At 38.5% G+C, this 20,692-nt stretch overlaps 1 protein-coding gene and 1 pseudogene across 5 annotated transcripts in view; one reads left to right on the top strand and one right to left on the bottom strand.

Annotated features, from left to right (window-relative positions):
- The window catches only part of LOC129771801 (probable serine/threonine-protein kinase kinX), a 158,345-nt gene that overhangs the window by 77,960 nt on the left and 59,693 nt on the right, over positions 1–20,692 (bottom strand). The window lies entirely within an intron of this gene.
- Positions 9,300–9,432, top strand: LOC129772098 (U4 spliceosomal RNA; annotated as a pseudogene).

Below are 20,692 nucleotides of genomic sequence, written 5' to 3'. Positions count from 1 at the left end.
AACCGCGGACAGAAGATGTTCGCAGGGGTGTGGTGTGGAGAGGAAATTTTGTGCACAGTGCGATGTAATTGATATGTTCAGCATCGTCAAGAGCGGATGATCAAGCGATGGTCACTGGTTAGAAAGAACAAAATGCCAGGGTTTCCTCCAGTGGTACCCTCTCGCTAGAACTAGATGGGTTGACCTTTGCAGGAAGTAGAGAGCGCATCAAAGTTCTGTATATATTGAAAGGAACACCAATCGTTTCCGGGAAGGTAGCAATCTAGTATCTGAGCCCAGAGAGACGACAAAATAGTTCAGATCCGTGCGTCAAAGGTGAGAACGAATTGTTCACGGACGAAGAGAATTGAAGGAAGAAATGATAGGAAAATGAAAGATTACGTTCGTACCTCGCACAACTTATAAAATGTATGATGGGATATTTTTGAGGATCCTTTTTTAATCCAATAATCAATTCAACAATTTACAACATTGTCTTCAACTGGCTATGCAGCATACTTTGATGGAATACACTCAGTAAAATGTTTCGTGAGTTACTATAACTTCAAGAAAAATAAGTACATGGAGATGGGATATACACTACTTCAATATCTAAAATTTATATTCCAGGAATATATTGGGATGCAATTTGACAAACTAAAATGAAAAGACTTTTGAACGTGTCGATTTGGACACTCCCCAACTCCCCAGCATAAGGACGCTAATGAAGTTGATCTAATGCAAAATAGAGAATTATGAATATCTTACAAAAATCTTATGAATATCTTACAAAAAATGTCAACTTAGAGCGTTTATTGCCAACCTCCTGAATGCAACGCGGTGCAGATGTGTAATAAGTTTTTTGTACTCAGTTGTGCTCTCACTTCTTGTATACACATGCGCTCTGACGAATGAGCTCGTTCCGAAACACAGATCAAATGTCAGCACCGTTTTGCACCGAGTTTTGCGCCGTGTTTTATGCCGTATTTCTATACCTGTTTTACACCGCGTTTGAATCTGGTTTGTTTTCTCTCTTAAGTTATTTTTCTTCATACAACCACATACGGTTGGTATGGAGGCGCGCTGTTGTTTTTATGCTTTGCTTAGAACGAGCTATGACAAAACAGAGATGCGCATCACATAAGTTAGAAGCGATGTTTAGTATTTGATGTGTGTATAAAATGAGGTGCGCATCACATAAGTGAGAAGCGATGTTAAGTATCTGAATTCTGCGCTGTGTTCATTCGGCGCTCACGTGTTTAAGAATTTAGCACACTTCGTACCACGAGAGAATATGTGTTTGTTATGAACTCGCGCTGGTGAAAATTAAACTCGAGTGCAGTGCAGAAAATGTTTTCTGAAGACTGTTCGTTGCTCTTTCTTGATGGTTTGACAAGACTTTTGAACGCGTCGATTTGGACACTCCCCAACTCCCCAGCATAAGGACGCTAATGAAGTTGATCTAATGCAAAATAGAGAATTATGATTCTTTCAATAGTTAATTCGTTGGAAGAGCGTGGACTCAAGAGCTTCTGATTCCCCATACATTAGTGCCACATTTGAAATTAAAGTATTCCAATATTATTATTTTTTTTAACTTTTCGGTATGCCACTGAATACTACGCAAAAGTAGGTAATTAGTAGATCATTTTGCCATTTTAGTATCGTTGATTTATTTTTTAGGAAAAACAACAAATGACTTTTGTTCCTAGATGGGTACTTTTAGGGTATGCCATATAAAATCCACTTGCGTAACTTTGTTTTACAGTGTTTTGTTCATCGATGCACACCTCGGTTTTGACAGTTGGTTATTTACATCTGACACAAACATAATTTTCGTAACTGTTTAGTCAATTTTGGGTCGTAGTGACGTGTTTCTAACGCTGAGGAAGCTTCCGGAAAATGGGTGGAAATCTCAACACTCGTCTGAAATTTGATTGTGCGTGGTCTCTAGCGTAAGAAGTCTCAACGAAATATTGCTGGGGAGTATTGGGTAAGCCAGCTGGTCCAGCTGGTCATTCGGAAGCATCAGATTCTCCGCAGCGTGGCCGATCGACCGGGAAGAGGACCGAAACGTAAGACTGATGCAAGAACGGATACATTAATCCGGGAATTAAAGAAAAACTCACGAACGACTATTCGGGCGATTGAAGGAAGACGACGCTTGGTGGAACGGGACCTGAAGAGCTACTTCGCCAAAATGCTACCGATGATTAACAACACCAACCAAACAAAACGACTTTAGTTTGCGAGGGACCATGTCAACAAGCCGCTGGAGTTCTGGAAGCGCGTTATTTGGTCGGACTAGCCCAAGTTCGAAATGTTAAACAAGAAAATGCGACTCCGAGTGTGGCGGAAGAGTGACGAGAATCTCCAAGATCGGCATCTACCACCGACTATGAAACATGGTGGTCGAAGCATCATGGTGTGGGACTGTTACTCGTGGGCTGGGGTGGCAAACTTAGCGCAGGTTAACGGTGTTATAACTGCCGATGATTTTGTGCGAGAACCTGGAAAAATCCATGCTGAAAATGGGACTAAACCTTCCAGCGAGATAAGAACCTGAAGCAAAATACTGCGAAGAAAATTGCAGCATTCTTCCGATCGGTCCGGATCAAACCAATGGTGGCCACTCCAAAGCCCCGATTTGAAAAACTTGACAAAATAGTCTACTGATTACCTACTTTTACGTAGTAAAATATTGATTTTTTTTGCGCCCCTCACTGTACGAACGAGAAGAAACATTTTATTCATTGAGCGCACAAAGAGAGCAGCAATAGATTGAGCCAACGTGAATAAGCTGCAAATTAAAAAGCAGCTGTTCATTGTTAAATGCCGATTTGTCACTGAAAGTGAATTTTTAAGACTCTGATTCGTAATAGAAGTTAGGTTCACGACATTCTCCAACGCCTGAAATTGAAACTAATATTTTTGTAGACTGGAATGACTAGTTTCCTAACACTTCAACATTATACTGAGAGAATAATAGTTTTTATTACACCCTCAAACTGATATTGTAAAGGGAAAACATTCTGTGGGCTAGGATGAGCATCTTGGAGATTGAATCGAAAAAATACAGACTAAATTGTTCTACAATTTTAGTAGAAGAAGAAAAAAAAATCCAAGAAAAGATTACGATTATTGTAAAATCTTCAGATCTACATAATAAAAATGAGATAAAAATATAGAATAAGAAAAAAATAGGGGTGGATTATGTCTGTATTGTACCCGCAAGGTTGACATAGGAATATCATTAGCTTAACAATCATTAGTTTGAAGTTACAACTGAATCAATGTTTTGAAAAGTTGTTGAAAGTTCTTCTTGCAAATGTGTGAGTGGAGTAGTATAAGTACGGAATTATCATTTTTACCGGGAAAAACATCAAATTCAACTCTTTAGAACTTGTTACTGGTCCTGGCAAGGACCGATGGGTTCGCGCGGCATTGTAGAAACATCTTTAGATGGTTGATGAATGATTTATTCTTTTTTGTGTGGGAACAATACCCGAGATTTGTGTTCTTTTTGTCAGTATGTACCTCTTCTTCAAAACACCCACTGTAGCCATAGATAACCCCAAATTTGTTCCACCATTATCTACCTTTAAAAACGTATAAAATCAACAACGCTTACGTGCGATTCAGCCATACACAAACACGCTCCACCTAACTAACCACCTAATATGAAAATTGAAGAGGTATGTCCAATTGAAAATTTTTCTTCTGCCCATCAGTGTAAGCTTTATGCTATACTTGCTTCGTATATTATCTGAGAATACATTCTGAGACGAAAAATTCTGAACGTCCGTTCAACACGGTAGCAAAATAGAAAAACACAAAAACAAAGACGTAGTCCTACGTCAAAATGGTTTGTATGTTACCGCTAATCTCGAGAACGGACTGATTTTTCGACGGTTTCGACGAGAGAGAAGAGAGGAGAGAGGAGAGAAGAGAGAGGAGAGAAGAGAGAGGAGAGTGGAGAGAGGAGAGAGGAGAGAGGAGAGAGGAGAGAGGAGAGAGGAGAGAGGAGAGAGGAGAGAGGAGAGAGGAGAGAGGAGAGAGGAGAGAGGAGAGAGGAGAGAGGAGAGAGGAGAGAGGAGAGAGGAGAGAGGAGAGAGGAGAGAGGAGAGAGGAGAGAGGAGAGAGGAGAGGCTACAAGAGAGAGGAGAGAGGAGAGCGGAGAGAGACAGGGTTGCCACAGAATATCCTGTATTTTACAGATTTTTCGGCAAATTTGAGATACAGAATTACAGATTTTCAGCAAAAATACAGAATTTACAATTTTTTTCCATATTCAATTTTAAATACTAAATTTATTACAGTGCATACATATATACCTTGATTTATAAAAAAATTGACGCAACGCAACGAGATGGTTTTCGTTTGAGGCAGTTATTAAGCAAAATCTTGAGCGATTTGAAGAGCTTAAACTATTCTTTTCGTTACAAGGTAAACATGATCCACCAATCGTATATTGACTCATTTAAACGATTTTATGACTAAACCGATTATATTGTTCCTAAACTTTCTCTACCACTCATCAATAACGTCTATCGCACGTTTCAACCAGAAAGCTCTCAATTTAGCGAACTTTATAATGAGAGAAGACTGTTATTGTTGGTCATGTTGGGTAACTTATGTTTGGAGAGCTACGTGCAACGGTTCGTTGATCCTGACCGTGATGTGAAAGGATTTGAAGATTTTCTGAAGAAGTCTGAGAATGTTTGCGTTAGTCAGAAGCTAAAAAAAGGTTGGATGCAGCTACGAAGTTGGTCTTCAACTGAACTGGTGAAACATCACTGCAGCCTTAACAAACCCTCGAAATTTCATCAAACTACCTAACCTTAATGATTTATAGTGATTTGATGCGCCAATTTATTGAAACAGGTAATAGACAAGGCTTGGATAACGAATTCAGGCTACAAGTCGCCCATTAATAAGAAAAATAAGTTCAAAGTGAAAATAAACCTTTATTTCCATTTTCCCCCTTAACTTTCCGATACAGATTTTTTGGCTAAAATACAGATGTACAGATTTTTTCAGAAATTTTCACAGAACTAAATGTGGCAACCCTGGGTAGCGTATAACATCAGAAATGTTCACGTCTCCAAAACCATAAAATACCTTATTTGTAAATAATTTCTTATTCATTAAAACGCTTCGCAATATAAGGTCAAAGCGCGTATTTCGCGAAATATTGTTATTCACGCAGAAGGATTTTTATCATCAAATATGATCTTCTACCACATTCTGAAATACTTAAGATTTGTTATATGTATTTTATGACTTCAAGGCGATGAGTCAAATATTAAACTCTTCTTAATTATACAAATATGTTGATTATATATTGATTATATCTTTTGATTATAAAAATCAAAAAATTGAAAATATTTGTATAAAAAACAAATAAAAAAAAATTTTTTTTACTCGATTATATACAGAATTTGATTATATATAGTGAAAAGAAATCAGAGACTGCAACAAATCGAGTCCGCGCTGTATCATAATCACGTTTTTTAAAATTTTTCTACTTTTTCATTCGAGTAAATATTATGCCTTTTAAGAATAAACTGAAGATTCATTGGCTTCTTCTAGAATGTTGTTAACGTTCCCTGTGGAACTTTTGCCGTCTCAACGTATGCATTAACTAGCGTCATTTATTAATACTTAGTTGAGATTTCTTGAGCCAAATAACACGCCTTGAATGTATTCCGAGGGGCAAGCTCTAGAATACGCGTGACCACAGTGCAAGTCGAAGGAAATTTCTTTGACAAAAAAACCCCCCGGCCAGAACGGGAATCGAACCCGAACACCCGGCATGATAATGTGAGACGCTAACCACTCGGCCACGGGTGCACCCGGTCAATTGGCTACTAACTTTTAAAACCAAAAATACTGACGGTTTGGGTTTGACGAAATGTAGAAGCTAATACTTAACGAAAACACTCAAGTAATTACATCGTGATAACGAAATACAGGCTAATCTGGATTGTGTTATCAAGGCCAAGTTCCAGAGTGATTTCATCGAAGAACCTGTCGACTGATGCGGATTCCCTAGGGTATTTCCGCGTTCCGAGTATCATTCCACATCGGGAGATCGAAATCGAATGCGAGTAGTTTCAATGAGGAATTATTCAATTCATCGTGATTAAAAATACACTTCTTTCCAACGGTGACCTTTTCTTCATTGAACGTCTAACCCCTTCTAACGCGCTTCGCGAGACTTTAATCGTCGTGAATTGATCGTTCTCGATTCCATGCCGTAAATCCACTCCCCCGTGGCGCGCACAGTGGTATAGCATATCGAAGGCAGATTTAATTGAACCATAATGTTTTTTGTTTACAATTGCATACGCCGCACAGAGCTACTAGCTGTACACTTCTAACATTTAGCGCCCGTCCTTGAATTGACTTTATTGAAATCAAGGACTCGGCAAAGCACAGTCAACGCCAACACGCTGCCACCGACTATTGCTCAGTGTTCCCTCCTGCTGCTGCTACTGTTGCTGGTTTCCGTTCCATAGCTTGCATATTTCTGCTGTTCGCTCGCCTTTGTGGTTCAGCATATTTTATAGAGAGAGCGCATGCTGGAAGGAAATAATCATCTCACAATGCCCCAACAAATGCCGTCGAATGCATTTCCAGTTCCGAGGCGTGCAGCCAGTTAGCGATTAGTTTGATCCATGGTAGAATTGAACGGTTCAACGAGCCAACAACACCGCACACACCTTTCCATGTTTGGAGCTGGATTTGCTCATTTTGAGAGTATGCTCATTGCAATTATTTCAATCATGTCGCCTGCTTCCCCATATATTCCTCTCGACGGAACTGAAACAGCCACATCGCGTCGCATACAGTCGTAAGTGTGACGGTTGATAAGTAATGATATTTGACCATTTCGCAGCTGCAGTGGCGCGCGCGTCCCGCAAGTGGTACAAAAGTCATCATAACGAATATATAAGCATTGAACTCTTAAGCACCTCGTTGTTTGCGACCACTCTGTCGGCTTTGGCAGGCCGGAGCGAGACAGACAGACAGATAGATAGAGAGAATGACTGTTGTGAGAGTTAGTGGCCGCAGCAACAATTGAGGGCGTCCATGGCCAAAAGCACTTTGTTTATTATTATTTAGATTGTGCATGTGCGTTCTTGATATACCATACCGCGGCGCTGGATGGCGATTTTTTTTCCGCGAGCAAACGAACGAGCCGAGCGAGCGTGCGTTGCCTTCACCGCTGGCCTTTGCCGGCAACTAATTTAAGGTTAAATTATTGGAGGACGAAAGGTCGGTGAAATTACAATTTTTAAAAGACATCGTTCGCTTCATGCACATTATGATTGGTGTTGTGGAGAGGTGCCCTTGGCCCAACGCCATCAACAACGCCAGTGGTATATGTTCGAAAGTCTTGCGAAAATGATACGCTTATTTGAACGCGAAGACGTGTGTTTCGAAACAATTTTCTTTCATTCGACATTTAATGTCTTGATTGTATGAAGAATTTTAAAATGGAGGCTGAAGTTTGTACATGTTATAGAAAGGAGTCATATAGTGCAACATCGAACAGGGCCTGGCTGGGTAAGGAAGTAAAAAGTGCCCCAAATAAGAAACTTTGATTATTGCACGCCATTCTCAATAGCTTCGAGATAGAAACTTGAAAAAAATACTGAAAGTACATCTTACTTATACACCATATACACCAAGAAATATTATTAAAAAAAATTTCATTGTAAACATAAGCACTAAAAAAAATCATCAAAAAAAATTTTTGTTTTGGGATTTAAAAATTTATTACTACTCTAGTTTGTATTTAAATTTATTACTTACTTTTTAGTTTTAACTTCCGAAATGTTATTTAAATCCACTAATTTAGAGTGCCACTACTATATCATGTACTAAATTTTCTCATCTTTCAAACGGAAGCAACAGAATCGTCTTCCGTAGCGTACTTTTGAATATAAAGCCAGTTTGAGGCAACAGAGTTCGAAACAGAAAAAAGTTCTATAACTGTGTCATTGTTGAAATTCGAACATATGCTTAGAAGGATTTTTTTCATCAAATATGGTCGTCTATCACTCCCTGTGAGATTTTGGATAATTTTTTTTTGTACTGCGTATTTATTTTTTTTATTATTAGATATTTTTATGGAAAAATAGTTTGAAGATATTTAACGATACACCTTAGTAAAATGTACTTTCAGTATTTTTTCATATTTTTGTCTCAAAGGTTTTGACAATGGCGTGAAAAAAAAACAAAAAGGTGCATTTTTCACCATAGTCCTAGGGTGTACCATATAAGGACTAAAATATATGATACTGCCAAAATGTTTTATTTAGTACCCTATACAATTTTTCCCATACGGCTGGTGATTTGATTTGGGGGACTTTTTACTCCCTTACCCCGGCAGACCCTTTGGAAATATCAAAAAAAAATTTTTTGAAATTACACATATCTAGAAAAGCCATAGGAACACATTTGAATATGAATTAGAGTAGTACTGAATCTCAAAATCTCAAAAAAAAGAAATCAAAATTTCAATATTTTTTTTAGTACTTAAATTCTTGATGAACTTTTTTTCTGATAATTTTTCTTGATACACCGTAGTAAGATGCTTTTTTTTTTTTCATATTTTTATCTCGAAGTTTTTGAGGATGGCGTGAAATAAACGAAAAAGTACGTTTTTCACTATAGATCCTATGTTAAACCACATAGGGGTTCAAATAAACCGTCAAAATGTCTTATTTATTTCTTATATTTGCCATACAGCTAGTGATTTGGTTTGGGGGCACTTTTTACTCCCTTACCCGGCCAGGCCCTTTATGTTTTTCATGTGAGAAAGGTGATTTCTGACTTAAATTACATGATCGCAATCACTTTTTTTTCAGAGTTTCAACAGAGTTGCGCGGCACTAAAAAATATATATATTTCCAATTCTGATTCTTTTTTAATTTTGAGACCCATTTCTGGTTTAAGGGTAGACCCCTGTCTGGGAGGTCGAAAACTAATGAATTTTCGCGATTTTTTTTCGGCTGTAAGGAATAAAGTGAAGTGCTCGGGTATTGAGGTATATTTGAAGATGTATTTTCCATTTTTTTGAGTGCACGAATAATTATTAATACTAGTGATGAAACGGATAGCCAGCTTCAAGGCCGGATAGCCGGATATCCAGTATCCGGCCAAACCGGATATTCGGCTCTTTATTAGCAAATGCAAAATTTAGAGAATTGTGTAAATAAAGTGTTAAATGTAAGAACGAAATAAACACATTTTTAAATAAAAAATTTGAGCGAATATAAAATTTTTCGTTTAGAATAAGTATCCAATATAGCGTTGCGCAGAGGCGATATCGTAATCAATAAGGATATACCGAGGTGCGATTATTGCTAATTGAAAAACATTCTATTTCTTAGTGTATAAAATTTTCTACAAGGAATTTAGAACCGTTTTATTCTGATAATGGTTTTAAATTATTATTAATAAATTTTTGTGAGTGTATTGGGATAATTCGAATACTGGCCGAGTAAGAGTAAGAGTTACATGCAATCAGCAATCAATTATTTTCATTGAGATTGAGAACAAACATAGTGCTGTCTTCATGGATGGTAGTCTGAGAGGGGGTACACTTACTTCACTACAATACGAAATTATTATGATCGACGACAAATTCACTAATTTGAAGACTCAACAACTTTTAGGCTTGGTGGAGAAGTGCGTTGGGCTTTTATATATTCGGGGTAATTCCGAATATTCCTGCATCAAAAAAGTATTTGGATAAGGACGAGACTGCACAAAGAACACCGAACTTACTTCGTATGAGAACATCTTTAAACGCTGAAGAGGTCGTTTTAACTACTTAGAAGATCAAAATTATCTGATTGCAACATTTTTAGACCTGAAGTTCAGGTCAGACCATTTAGGTGTTCTCGAAACGTAAACAGACTGACAAAAAATCATTAAAATCAAAATTATCTTACAAAAATATCTTGAGTTGAATCTTCTGGGAATAACAGTCTTCAACGGAACGTTAGACGAAACGAATGCGATGGAGCTAAATAAAACTTTGATGATATGAGTTGATAATAATTCAAATTCAATATCATTTTGACATGACAGTAATCACACACTATTATTATTATTTTTTTATCCCATTTATTTATTTAAGGCTCATTAGCATTTTAGCAGTAAAGGAGCCGAATTTTAATCGTGTACATGTCACATGGTTATCATATCTATAATTAGCACATTACACAGTTGCCATTCGCCAGTATTCCTTCTATACCATTACATATGGTACATTCACACAGTAGCCATTTAGGCGTAAGAGTATTCTTTCTGTTCTTCCATTATCCGGTTAGACCACCGGACAGCGGAGACAGTTGATTGATCATTGTTGAGTTATTTATAGAACAGCAGCCCGATGTGTCTTGCAGAGCAGAGCAGTTGTATGGATGAATCGATCTTATTTCGACCGTGGATCGATCTCCATCGCTGATGATTGTTGCATGGACGTAGTTATTCGGTAACAACATAAAGATGGTCAATGAGGGCCCTGAGTTTTGAACTTACGATCGATCGCTTACTAAGCGAACGCGCAACCAATGTGGCTACGGAGACCCCCCACATACTATTATTAATCACGTGTGAATGATGTTTATATGGTATTGTGTTATAATTTTTCTTATGTTAATAAGAATTTTTTTCAAAATAACTGATATCCGGCCAGATAGTGAGTCACTATCCGGTATCCGGCCGGATAGCAAGTATTGGTCGGATAGGCCGGATACCGGATAGTTACCGGATATCCGTTTCATCTCTAATTATTACGCGGTTGATAGCTGGATGCGAAAATGCTGTCTCAAAATCGGTACCTTACTGGTGGTGGTTCTGGTGGTTCCGGTTCTGAAGCAACAGGATGTCACAGAACGAATTCCAATTAATATTTTGAAACTTTAGGACAATATCAAAAGCGTTACATAAGGGTTTTTGAAACTTTTAAAAATTGGCAAAATAGCGGCCATTTTTTTTTTTTTTTTTTAATTCGTTTATTTTTACAGGCTCAGTTACTTAAGTTTAAAGGAGCCGAATTCTTAAATATATTTTTAAAACTATATATATATAGAAACAATTTTCTTACATCTATGGTTAGTAAGGTGGAAAACCGATTACTCGCGGTGTACTCGAGTTTAGAAGGGTGACATATTTTTAGGAGAAGGATGGGATATAAGGAATTTGTAACAATGTTGATGAGCACTCAATTCTTAAATCTATTCGTATATCTATAGTTTATTTACATTTCAACTTATTCTACTATTTATAGCAAGGGGACGAATTACCCGCAAAGGAAGGAAAGGAGGGTATAAGGATGTAGGGACAATCACACACGAAGATCTATATCTTTAAGGAAAACATATATATGGGACATGTAATCAAGGTCTAACCGAGCCAACACATCTCTCACCGGCACATTGGGCTGTCTTCCTCGGGCCCGAAGGGAGTTTTCTAAATTCGATCTGGCGACCAGATACACCTCGCACGACCAAACAATGTGCTCGATGTCGTGATAACCTTGGCCACAAACGCAGAGATTGCTGCTGGCAAGATTGAAACGAAAGAGTAGTGCATCTAACGAACAGTGATTGGACATGAGTCGAGAGAAGGTGCGGATAAAGTCCCGACTCAAGACTAGACTTTTGAACCACGGTTTGAGGCTAACCTTAGGGATAATCGAGTGAAACCACCGGCCCAATTCATCTTCATTCCACTTGCGTTGCCAGTTAGCGATGTTATTTTTGCGAACTAAAGAATAAAATTCATTGAAGGCGATTTGACGCTGATAAATATCGCCTTCAATTGCACCTACCTTTGCCAATGAGTCAGCCCTCTCATTACCCGGAATTGAGCAATGTGAAGGGACCCAGACAAAGGTAATGACATAACAGCGTCTGGATAAAGCACTCAAAATTTCTCGTATTCTCTCAAGGAAGTACGGCGAGTGCTTTTCCGGCCTCACTGAACGGATAGCTTCGACAGAGCTAAGACTATCCGTTACAATGTAATAGTGTTCAACAGGTCGTGAGGCGACGCTGTCCAGCGCCCAGTATATCGCTGCCAATTCAGCAATATATACCGAGCAAGGATTCTGAAGACTGTGTGAGGTGCTAAAAAATACGCTGAACACTCCAAATCCTGTGGACTCATTCATAGAGGACCCATCAGTAAAGTATATATTATCACAATTGATACGCCCATACTTTGCATTGAAAATTGTAGGAACGAACCCCAATCTAAGATAATCTGGATTTTCATGGATTTTCTCCTTCATGAACAGATCGAAATGTACAGAGGAATTGATGTAGTCAGGAAAACAAACACGGTTGGGAATATACGAAGAAGGAACAACCTGCATAGAGGTGAATTCATGATATGAATTCATGAATCCAGAATGAAAATTTAGCTCGATCAATTGCTCAAAATTTCCGATCACCAATGGATTCATAACCTTACACCGGATGAGGAACCGAAGAGATAATAAATTGAAGCGATCTTTTAGTGGGAGTACGCCTGCCAAAACCTCGAGACTCATGGTATGCGTTGAGGGCATACATCCCAACGCAATACGGAGACAAAGATACTGAATTCGCTCGAGTTTAATGAGGTGTGTTTTGGCAGCTGATTGAAAACAGAAACTGCCATACTCCATCACTGAGAGGATAGTTGTTCGATACAACATTATAAGATCTTCGGGATGGGCTCCCCACCAGGTGCCGGTAATTGTACGGAGAAAGTTTATTCTTTGTTGACATTTTTTACTCAGATACCTAATATGGGCCCCCCCAAGTACATTTGGAGTCGAACCAGACCCCAAGATACTTGAATGACATAGCATGAGTGATCGGTTTACCCAAAAGTTGAAGCTTTGGTTTTGCTGGTCTATGCTTCCTAGAAAAAACCACCATCTCTGTTTTCTCCGTGGAGAATTCGATCCCTAGCCCAATGGCCCAGGTTGAAAAATTGTTCAAAGTATCTTGTAAGGGTCCTTGCAGGTCGGATTCGTTTGATCCTACGACAGACACCACTCCATCATCTGCAAGTTGTCTTAGGCTGCAATTTTGTGTAAGGCAATTGTCGATGTCGCTTACATAGAAGTTGTACAAAAGGGTGCCTAAACATGAGCCCTGGGGGAGGCCCATGTAAGAGACCCGACTTACTGCCGAATCTCCGTGAGAAAAGTTCAAATGTTTCTCACAAAGCAAGTTATATAACATATTATTCAATAGAGGCGGCAGACCCCGAGAGTGTAATTTGTCTGACAAAACCTCTATTGAAACAGAATCAAAGGCCCCCTTTATGTCCAAGAATACTGAAGCCATTTGTTTTTTTTCGGCGTAAGCCATTTGTTTTTTTTCGGCGTAAGCCATTTGAATTTCTGAAGAAAGCAACGCAAGACAATCATTCGTCCCCTTGCCCCTGCGGAACCCATATTGTGTATCTGAGAGTAGGCCATTCGTTTCAACCCATCGATCAAGGCGAAACAAGATCATTTTCTCCAACAATTTCCGTATACAAGACAGCATTGCTATTGGGCGGTACGAATTGAAGTCGGACGCGGGTTTTCCGGATTTTTGAATAGCTATAACTCGTACTTGTCTCCAATCATCTGGAACAATATTATGCTCCAGAAACCGATTGAATAAATTCAACAAGCGATGTTTCGCCACATCAGGGAGGTTTTTCAGCAAGTTGAACTTAATTCTATCCGATCCCGGAGCAGAATTGTTACATGAAAGGAGAGCAAGAGAGAATTCTACCATCGAAAACCCGGAATCAAGATCGCACCTATCTTGTGGTATATCTCGAACAATTTTTTGCACAGGAGCGGAATCGGGACAAACCTTCCGCGCAAAATTAAAAATCCATCGATGTGAATATTCTTCGCTTTCATTCGTTGAAGAGCGATTTCTCATGTTTCGAGCCACTTTCCATAATTTTTTCATTGACGTTTCTCGTGACAAACCTCCCACGAAATTTCGCCAATAAGCACGTTTTTTCCCTTTGATCAAAATTTTAAATTGATTTTCAAGGTCCAAATACGTCTGAAAATTTTCAATGGTTCCACGTTTCCGAAAAGCTTTAAATGCATTCGATTTTTCTACATAAAGCTTGGAACATATGCTATCCCACCATAGATTGGGAGGCCTTCGACGAATAGTGGAACCTGGGATGGGTTTCGTTTGAGCGCGAACCGCGCTGTCATAGATCAAACGAGAAAGGAAGTTATACTCCTCCAATGGAGGTAAACCATCTCTGGAATTGATGGCTAGAGCAATCGCGTCCGTATATTTTTTCCAGTCAATGTGTCTTGTGAGGTCATATGCCATGTTTATAGATTCAGAAGAATTCGACCCAATGGTGATGGAAATTTTGATTGGCAAGTGATCACTACCGTTGGGGTCCTGGATTACATTCCACTTGCAATCTAACGATAGTGAATTCGCGCAAAGCGAGAGGTCAAGAGCACTTGGTTTAGCAGGAGGTTTAGGAACACGTGTTGTTTCCCCAGTATTCAAAACGGTCATATTGAAGCTGTTACAAAGGTCATATATCAACGATGAACGATTGTCGTCGTACTGTTCCCCCCAGGCAGTTCCGTGAGAGTTGAAGTCTCCCAAGATCAATCGTGGCTCAGGAAGAAGTGAGCACATGTCAACAAGTTGCTTGCGGCTAACCGCAGCTCTCGGAGGCCAATACAAGCTGACAATACAGAGGTCTTTTCCTCTGATGTTTGCATGACAAGCAACAGCTTCAATCCCTCCAATAGGTGGAAGGTCAATTCGAAAAAATGAGTGGCACTTATTGATCCCCAATAACACCCCTCCGTATCTGTCATCACGGTCCAAGCGTATAATATTGAAATCATGGAAAGAGAGATCATCTCGCGAAGAAAGCCAAGTTTCGGACAGAGCAAAAACATCACAATTGAACTTATGAATTAAAAATTTGAATGTATCCAATTTAGGGATAAGACTACGACAATTCCACTGAAAAACAGTGATATCTCCGACCTCTCTATCTAAATTAGACATCAAGAGAGATAATCATTGCAAGGAGGGGCCATGTTTGCATCAATTGCTGTAAAATTGTCTTTAATACTGGAAGCATTGAAATGACAATGGTTCTGATGGAGTCGGAAACATTAAAACACTTGAAGATTTGATCCAAAAGGTCAGACAACTTTATAAATCCCGATTGGGAAGTTGAGCTGGACGGAAAAACAGGGACAGTTGGGGTTTTTGATGTCCCCTCGAGTGCTGGGTCGTTCGAAGGTGAACTATTCCCACGGAAGCCAGGAGGAACCTGATTTTGCTTGTCCGCTGCACTCGATTTTTTAGGCAAGCTAACTGGGGGTATCACCGGGGGGACTTGTTCTTGAACTTTGGGAGTGGTCACATTTTTGCGCCGAAGATTCCCTTTGAAAATAAACGGAGTGCCCCCGCTAGCTTTGTCCGCTTCCATTTCATCAACTGGCAACGTGGAAAAGATATTGTGTGTTGAGATTGGTTGTTGTTGTTGTTGGGCCAGTGGAGAAGCGCCCTTTAAAATTTCCGCAAAAGTGCGCTTCGAGCGTTCCTTTAAAGAGCGCTTCTGTTTCTCCCAGCGACTCTTGTAAGTTTCACAAGCTGAGAGCGCGTGTGGGGATCCTCCGCAATATGGACACTTATGCTCAGTCGCACTGCAGGATTTCCCCTCATGTTGCTCTCCGCAAGTGGCACAGCGCTCCTTGTTGGCACAATAATCTGAAGTGTGACCAACTGACTTGCATTTGCTGCAAGTCATGGGCTTTGGCACGAAGAGTCGCACAGGTAGTCTCAATTTGTCCACCATAACGTAGTCAGGGAGGGCGGCACCAGCAAAGGTGACTCGAAACGAGTCTGACGGCGTAAATTTAGTTTGGTCCCCATCATGGGAGAGTTTCCCGAGTTGGCGACAGTCCAAGATCTTTACTTCCATTGAGGGAAGCTTCTTGAACTTGCCTTTTCCTTCTTTTTTTATTTGTTCGCTCGTCAGACCCGTTTCAGTTATCACCCCCTCAATTTCTACGTTATGGGAGGGTATAAATGTTCTATATTCGAGAGTGAAGTGTTGGTCAGCAACAATCTCGTTTGCGTGTTTCCGTTCATTCACGACAACCCGCAATTTGTTCGGTCTAACCCTGCGAATTTCAGATACAGAAGTGTATCTGGCCAGATCTTTCATGATCTGAATCACGTTAAGGCTTTTTCCTTTTGGTTTTGGCCGGAGGAAAACAACCCACGGGCCAGTTCCAGGTGCATCTTCTGGATAAACTCTGACACGTGGAGCGGAGACAACAGAGGGAGAAGACGAGGACGAGGATGAGGATTGGGTTGGATCGGAAACATCAGAAGGGGGAAGCGAAATCGATGATGGGAGAGGGGGATTGGAAGTAACAGTGGGTTCAGAAGGGAGGCTTGCTATTTTCTTAGAGGGGGGCTTGGAAGGATGAGCAGATTCGTCCCCAGAAGAATTATCTTCTTTTTGAGGGACTCGTTTATGTTTTTTCCCAGATCTTGAATGGGATTCATTATCGGAGATCTCCATCTCTGGAGATCCTCCACTATTCTCCATTTTACAAAAATTTGTGTCTTATTTCTAATCTATTATTGATTTTAACAATAATCTCAAAAAAAAATAACAAAACAAACAAAAAATTATGATGATAATATTAAGCAATGAACATATGAGTTGAACAATAATATTAATATTAAATATGTGTACCTTAATATAAAAGTTGTTCCGATACTGCGCTCTACTGCCCTAACCAGGGAGAGACAGAGGCTACGCGCTATGGATCAACACAATAGCGCAAGAATAGCTCACACGGTCACGTGATGATAATTCCCGTTAACGACAGCCACACGATGGCGATCCCGTTATGCCAATGTTCAACAGCCGCCAAGGGCTGCAAGCTGCAAGAGCGCTGCTTCCTTTGTTCCACTTCACAAAAGGTCAATTCGAAAGCGGACAGCAATGACCTTCACTCGTACACTATATCAATCGCACAATAGTAAAAGTGGCAACGCACAATAACGACACTGAACTTTACTCGTCAAGAGTTGGATAGCGAATGAGCGGCCATTTTTGTTGAAAATGAGTTATTTTTTATGAAAAATCGCTGTTTGGAAATTCATTTAAAAAAATCGAAAAGATATATCAAAAACGGCTATGTAACGCTGTAGATAATTCATTTTTACATCATAATAAAAAAAAAATTCAGCAAAATCGGTCGAGAAGATCCTGAGATATTGATACCACCAGTTGAAAAAACATGGTTTCGAGAAAAACGCGTTTAAAAATTCGTACAGCAATACTATATCCCTTGAGGTGACTTCATACTTTTGGCTGTAACTTTACAACAAAATCAAATATCGAAAAATCCTTTTAGGACAACATTTCAGAGGACATAAGGACATAAAAAATGCAAAACACAAAAATTAGATTTTTTGATTTTCCGGACCGTGGTTTGTGGTATGTGGTTTTGAATATTTGTGATTTCTTTGCAGAAAATTTCTAGAGCTGCGCGATACGAAAATATCTAATGAATTAAAAAAAATATTTTATTTCTATTATTTATTTTATTTTCTAATATTTTTTATTTTCCAGAAATCTATAATTGTATAGTACTCATGTGTTTGTAAAAAGTTCTCCCAAATTTTATCATCAGCGCTATGGAAAATATTGTATAGGGTACCAACATTATGTATTTTTCGTGAAACCCTATATGGTTTCAAAAAACATTTTAAAACTGTAAAAGCTAAAAAACATTTTAAAAATCAAAGTAATTTTGTTTTCACATTTCAAAATTTTGGATTTCATTTATATTTTTGGATCCATTAAAACATAATTTCCATTTGAATGTGCGTGGTTTTCCTGTGTGCGTTGCGCGGTACAATTTTTTGGTCATTCGAAATTTTGGAATTTTTAAAATATGTTTTGAGACACAATACTGCTTTGAAATCTGTTCGACGTGTTTTTTTATATTTATGTTTTCTTTTATAATGTTTCGAAAATTGAACTTACTATTCCTTTTATCCTAATTTTCACCGTCTGCATTTTTTTTTCTATGTTCATGAAATCGATGGTTATATCTATTGTATTGTATTGTATCCATTTGTAGAATAATCCAATTTCGCATGAAAAAAAAACACAAAATTGCGAAATGCCACAAAAATTTAAATTTTCGATGGTAATTCATTTAACGATATGTCGTGGTACATCATAGTAAGGCCCTTTGTTTTCATTTTCTCGGTTAAAAGGGTAATACACTGGATTATTTCTTTACGCGATTTTGTTACGTGATTTTATCAGACGATGTTTTTACGTGAATCTCTCGAAAGTACACGATTTTTTACGTGATTTTCTTGAAATTACGCGATTTGGCACTGTCTATCGTCGCTTCGTGGAGAAGAGAAAGATAAGAAAAGAAATTCTGCGAGAACTGTGCGAGTGTGGTTGTGACCGACGCGCGTCGGTGGTGGGGCAATCTTTATTCACACGATTCCCTCGAAATTACGCATTTTTACGCGATTTTTTTTTGCGCGCACGCATCAATTGCGTAAAAGAAGGAATCAATGTAGTGGTTCGGGTTGTTTTCGGTAGCTCGGTGAGCTGTTTCTCATTAATTGCTTATTAAAGCGTTTCGTTTGGACTGGTGCTCTTGACATGGAAGTGGTCACTTCATATGACATTTAGGTTGAATATCGTTAAAAAAATAGTCGAAGCACAGATTCATTTAAGCATACCACCAATTCCTTTTACGTCCCGGGGTTTTTTTTTCCAATGGAATAAATACAAACTTTAGATCGCAAAAGCTATCACAAAAATGTATCACTGGCTACCTTCAAATGGAACTTCAACAATGGGCGAAAAATACTGTACTACTGATTCTTACATTAATCAAACTTGAGAAACGGCACAGGCCGTACATCTCATCCCAAACAATCAAAGAGAAAGTTGATCAGAATCATTCATAGTTTTTTATTCTGAGTTTATGAAAACGACGGGCTTCGAAAAGAAAAGCGCAATATTCGCTACAAATACCACATTAGGAAAACTTTTCGTATGTTTCGTGAATACGACTGATCACTGGGTGCGGTATAAATACTTAAAAATCATTTTTTCTACTTGACTCTCAACGACGAATTGAAATTTGCATATTATTTCTTTTGTTTCGAAAAACGTGATATGAACGAAATACTTGCAGTGATTAAATCGAGAGTGATATAAACGAGACATGATAAAACGCCCAATGAGATAATCGAGACGTTACTGTAACATCATCAAACATCGGAGAATCTCTACAAATTCGTAGACAATCACATCGTGGTTCTGGTTTCCCTTCACCAGGAATATTCTATGAAATTATAGAACTGGCATGGTCATCTTGGAAACCATTGAAAATTTTCACTATGCCAAGTATGCCAAATGAGGTGAGAACAGCCGATTTTTACCCGATTTTTATTGTCAATGTTTACGCATAGATTTTTATTCCAAAAACCTGCATCTTGAATTTTTCCAAAAAATATGTGGTAATGCCGCGGTATTGTACATGAAATTAAGAAAATAAAAAAAAATCGATGCCAAATGGTTTAAAACGCGTAAAACATCAAGAAAATCTCGAAAAAAAATTTCGGCCGAAAATCGATATTCTAGAATTTGCTCAAAAAATCAAAACTTTGAGTCATTTTTTTGGGTCAATGAACAGCACATTTTGTTCATTGACACAAAAAAATGACTCAAAGTTTTGATTTTTTTTTCGAGATTTTCTCGATGTTTGACGCGTTTTTAAACCATTTGGCATCGATTCTTTAAATTCAGTGATGATTTTTTTTTCTATTTTTTGGTTTGTTTCAATTTCAGTAAAAAAACATTGAAAAACATTTTTTTTGTAAAACATTTGGCCGATTGTTTCGAAAACAGTATATTGAATTGAAGGAAACTGCATTCATGTTTCGGGGAACATGAGTTCCGAAAGATACAATTGAAGTTTTTCTTAACATGTTCGTCTTACCCCCACTTCCCGTACCATCATAACGGTACAAAAAAAACAAAATCGAATATACGTAACCCATGGAATTTCAAACGACGCGATACTTTTTGAACAGATTTTTTGATTCCGATGGTCAATTCGAATATCCATTTAGTTAGTTTTCGGGTTACATTAGACATTTTTGGATGATATTAGGAAACAGGGAAACGGGTAGAAATGCTAACGAAGGTTCTCGTTTGAAGCCAGCTTCAAGGTTGCCCGAAGCACACTCATTTTCCGCATTTCCGTAAGGATTGCTTACGTGAATGGTGAATGAATCTTGATTTGAAGTGGCAACAGAATCGCCTTATGTAAGTTGTTCTAGCAAATGCTATTTATTAAGCACCCAGAGCTACTTCACTTCGGATCGCTTTCAATGTGTTCGAGAAGCACTGTCTTGATATTGATGATGCGGATAACTTTTTCATAATCAGGTTGTATCAACCGGTTTCATTTTGCTCTCATATCACTGCTGTGTTTCAAATCGAAGAAAAGTAAAACAACGAATTGTGAGATTTTAAGATAATTTAAAATGAAAATCAAATCTAGATTGTATATTTCTGGACTAGATCCAATGCCTAGAAAAAATTGTTTCGTTACCATTTCTCATGGTTG

Source organism: Toxorhynchites rutilus, chromosome 2 (genome assembly GCF_029784135.1).
Source record: "Toxorhynchites rutilus septentrionalis strain SRP chromosome 2, ASM2978413v1, whole genome shotgun sequence".
Lineage (NCBI taxonomy): Eukaryota > Metazoa > Arthropoda > Insecta > Diptera > Culicidae > Toxorhynchites > Toxorhynchites rutilus.
This window is presented reverse-complemented; position numbering and strand designations above follow the sequence as displayed.